We start from the raw sequence: 4,961 nt of genomic DNA, 5'->3' as shown, positions 1-4,961 counted from the left end.
ACCATCGATGATGTCGGCAAGTATTGGAAGAGATTATTAATATCTAATATCCAAATAACTAAGTCCACATCGCTAATACACAAACTTGTTTTTATCACAACGCTTCAAAGACTCTGTTTTGTTTGCAACACTAAAACAACCCTACAAAATCCTGCTCGATTACATTGCTAAGTTGCGGGTTAAATCGTCAAACGCGGGGGTGATAACACGGTTAATTTAACCGGCATAAAAGGCCGGACCGTGCCGTGGGTGTTTGGCCCGTCACCTACCCGCGATCAATGCACTTTCCCGTCCAGCTCGCAGCTCCGTGAAGACCGAGGGTTACTACCGGGCGCGCACGCGTCAAGCTCGCCGAGCGAGACGGGTCTAGAACCGGTGACGGCCTTGCCTGCTTGTTAAAATCCCCGGTGGTCGCCTAATGACTTCAGTCATTGCGCGTCGACGGTGTAATTATACCGTGTTTAACATTAATGAGTTTACGCGGTGTACAGGAGTCACACCTTGTCGGCAAGAAATATCCCAGCATTTTCGCCTGACAAGAAATCAGTCCCACGCCTGAGCAATTCTTCACGTTTAGGTATTTGAAGTATCGTAACCATGTACAAATCTAATGGAAAAGTAAGGTAGCACTTTAAATGACTAAATAGAGTGAAACTGTGCATAAGTTTTCTTAGCTACAACTACTTCATCAGATGTAAATCTGTGCAACATTTGCAGGCTCCATAAATAAGTCTAATTAATAACCATAATTATAGGCCTACTGACAGGTACAGGTTTAACACAGGACTTATTCGCATTTCCATTCGACACTTTCATATTAGCTCCATTTTTGCAACAATGGTCATCATGTTTTTTTATCAAATTAATTAAAAAGGGGAAACTGCAACAGGGCCCTGAAGGACCAAACGAAGAGTAGTGATTTTTTTTGTACTACGTTTTTAGGCAGTTACATCCTTAACATGGAGGTTTGCTTGCCTTTTTCATTTAATTGACAAATCTGACAATTGAAAAACAAGACAACTAATAAGACGTTCATATAAATGTATTTACTTTTAAAACTGGAGAATCATCCGAAAAGCATGTCGCCGTTCATCTGCTGTTCATGTATTTTGTTTGTTTCCAATATTAACACCATAATCAAAAGAAGAATGACAAAAAACCTTACCCGTTAAGATTCAGCTCAGTGGATATTAAACTTTTTGATAAAATGGCGAAAGTGCATCTTCATTTTTCTCAACGCAAAGCTTGACAGCGCATTGGTTAGGTCTATACCATCGCAAGTAAATGAGGAAAGTTCATCTTGTCTTAAAAATGAGGATTTCACATGACTTTAATCCTATTGTTCACGTACACTCAAGTGGGATATTGAATACTATTTTGGCAGTTTCGTTTCTGAAGTTTTGGACAGACTAAATTGTGTTGTAAAGAGGGCCAGTACAATTCTGAACGGTAACAATGGATACACTTGTCTTCAATTATGAGAAGAGTTTTCTCTCAGTTGTCAATAGAGTCGTTAGAATCAATAGAGATGATGAATACAACGTCCATGGGCGGCGTCGCCAGGACTTTTTTCTATAGGGGGCAACCCAAAATCCCTAATTTCCAGCGTTTTCCCGATTGATCATTTTTCCGAGGGTGGGCAGGGACATTTGCCCCCTCCCCACCCCATTAAATTAACAACGATATGACTTTATGTTTGCTTGTCCGGGGGTTGCGCAACTCCCTCAGCCCTATTCTATTGTCGTTTTTAATGAGGTGCATCATAGAGAGTTTGGTATATAAAGGCCCTATACGTTGGTTATGTATATGATCTTGTGGTTGTTTGTGATCATGTGTCTGTCTTTGATCTAGTTAGTATTGAATTTGTATTGAATTAATATTTATATAATATGTTTGTGTTTTATTGTATTTTAAATTTGGCAGTGTACATAAGACCAATTTCTCTTCATTTGTATATACGAGGACACTAATAAGGATCAAGTATCAAGGTAAAATGTTGGAAAAGGGCAGTTAAGAACGAGAATCCTTTTTGCTCAATTTGATGAACTCGAAATGATCGCACGAATAGCAAATTTTTAAGTAAAAATCCTATACTGGATCTCTTTCGGTGTTTTTAATTATTAGTAAATTCAATTTTAAAGATAGTCACGTTTCAGGTCCAGAGCCTCTACTGAGCAACTTGGATTAATATTTGACAAATTGTTTTTGATTTTTTTCTCGTTCGAGGAAACCAGCAGAATTTCGCTGTAAAACAATTAATTCACTATTTTAAAGTTAACTGGTTGAAAGGGGTCAACTGAACGGAGGTTTATCTTTCATGCATTGACAATTTGTATTAATTTCCAACGAGTTGACGTTGATTTTATGCATTCCAATAATTGGCTTTATCAACTGGAAAGAAATGAATACATTCATCCCATCAACAATGGTTCCTATGCACGGAATCATTGGGGCTGCGTAATAATTTCTGTTTTCGCATTGCCCTTTATAAGGGTGCCCTGTTTCGGCCCCTTTTTCATATGGCCTACTAATGCGCATTTATGAGCAAAGCAATGATCTGGAATTAGCTGACGCGTAAGGCTTTTACTCTTACAGCTAGCTTCAACAGATCGCTATACCGGACCTGCCTGTCAGTTAAAGAAAAGTTTGTCATATGGGTCTTCTGAAAATCAGTATACGATTGTTGTCATAAAAAGTACATTATGACATTGTTATGTAAGCTCAGTCAATGATTGTGAATGGTTTGCCAGTCCCCGGCCAGGCCCGAATCAGCCTGCCGTTCCTCGTCGCTCGTGGCCCCTCCAGCAAGGTGAACTCGACCCGCTGCGCGCTGGCCATCGATGGTCCCTGGCCAGATTGTAGGCGATCACTTGTCACCCCGGCTTCGTCTATTATCAAACAGAGATGCAGCAAAATTGGTAAAAATGACTTTTGCTCCTGGAGGGACTTGACAATAATTATAGCGCCTACGGGAAGGGCTTTTCTGTTTCTTCATTATTTCTTCATCGTCATGTTTTCTCCGCTCGCCGAGGATGATTTGTAAAAAAAAAAAATTCATCTGTCATTTGTGAGCACTAGCACCGTGCCCAGGGCCATGCATCTAAGATGCGCGTCCTTGCGATGGAAAATTGTGGTCAACAATTACGATGCCCATGTCATTTTCTGTTCTTGTGTAATAATTCACTAGGACAAAAAAAAGTGCGCAAATTGTGTGTCTTTGTGGAAATTCTTTTCTTAACGAGGTATTTCAAGCAGCCCCAGCTCTTTTCCCATTTTCTGTTCAACTCATCCTTTAGTAGGCCAGGGCCTAATTATCTCTTCATTTCTTGATACGGTGAGAGGCAGCGACGCAATCACGTTTTCATGTCTTATGTATTTTCCTCGCTAATGATGAACATTTTTTAAAGCAAGGCTAGAGAGTAATTAGGAAATGCCAAGTCGGTTCCACTCCTAGGAGGATTGACTGACGACCAATCTTGTTAACCCTAATGACGGCACAGATTATGTTTAATTATTGCGGTTCTCGTAGAAATATAAAACTGGCAAGCTTTACATTCTACCCGCAGCCAAAAGGAAGAGCAATTTTTTAATCAGTCCTCCCTATTGTGTTTGGACAACGGGGACAAGTTAATAACCTATTTTGGAAATTTGGAATGGCAGGTTTCTACAACGTTCTTGAGATGTCGGGAGACTTGTTTTTCGGTCACGTGTCACGCGGTTGTTGAGTTTCAACATCTGGCTTACGTAAACTAATTGGACTCGTTTTGGCATTTGGTCTAAGCGCAAACAATAGATAGACAAACCAAGATTGTGAAACCATCGTACTTTTCGTATACAAAAATACCCAGAGCTCAGATATATACGGAAAATAATCACGAAAACATCTTTAAAGGTTTTGATATTCAACTCTTTTACATCAGAAAATTTAAAATGTCAGACATACAGCCCGGTTCATAATCGTCGAAAAACAGCAAAAGCGAACGCAAAATTGTGACGTCTTGGCAGTATTCGCGCTGCGAATTCGTAAAAGTTGAACATTTTTTAACTCGGCGAATTTCTCAGCGAATGTTTTATGACGTCAAATTCGCTTCGCATTCGCTTTCGCATGAAGTATGAACCGGGCTTTATAGACCCACTCTAACGATAAACAAAAAATGGTGCGAAAGAGCTGCAAACAAATCTTAAGTTGTCGTTTAGACAACTAACCATTGACCAAGTAACGTTTCCCTTGTTTAAAACAAAAATACATCAGGCATTTTGAAATACGAAATACAGATGAAAAGGGTAAGAAACCGACAAACTATAAAGATTCCGAGAGAATCCCTGAGAATCCCTGAGAAAATGAGGCAAATTCGATCCTGTAATAAAAAGCATTCACGCAAAAATAAGTACAGAAGGACTAACTTTGACTAATTGCCAAAGCTTTAATATCGGCAAAACCCAAAAGGGACCAAAAAAAATGAAGGGGAAAATCAATGTTTTCTATCCATGTGTGCGAAGTCCTGCTATAGGGCTTTTACTTAAATATTCAGGTATGGGTTCTATATATCTGTGAAAAAAAATTATTTAACAGCGGCTTTATTTGAGTCTTCACCCATTTATTGCAGAGGTCCAGGTTACGCCCCTGGCGTGATCCACCAATCGCAACCCTACTTTCGGCTTTTCAACTTATCTGTATTTATTATTCGTTCCCATTTTGAATGAAAGAGTCAAGAAAATCGGTACCAATTCACCGCAGGAAATCGGACACAAGGGGACCACAAATTGCCCTGAAAAGAAACCCAGCGCTGCGTGCACCAGTCTGGTTGAGGTGTATTGATTGACTGCAAGAAAAAAAGTGTGTAGTGTTGTTTAGGGCCGGGATGCGATGAGGGATGCGCGTGGAGAAGGGACACATAACGATTCGATGATGCGAACAAGGGGGTCGCAGTCGGGGAAAGACCGAGGATATGGATGTGGAC

The sequence above is a fragment of the Patiria miniata genome, unplaced genomic scaffold, assembly GCF_015706575.1.
Source record: "Patiria miniata isolate m_02_andy unplaced genomic scaffold, ASM1570657v1 HiC_scaffold_4, whole genome shotgun sequence".
Classification (NCBI taxonomy): Eukaryota; Metazoa; Echinodermata; class Asteroidea; order Valvatida; family Asterinidae; genus Patiria; species Patiria miniata.
This window is presented reverse-complemented; position numbering follows the sequence as displayed.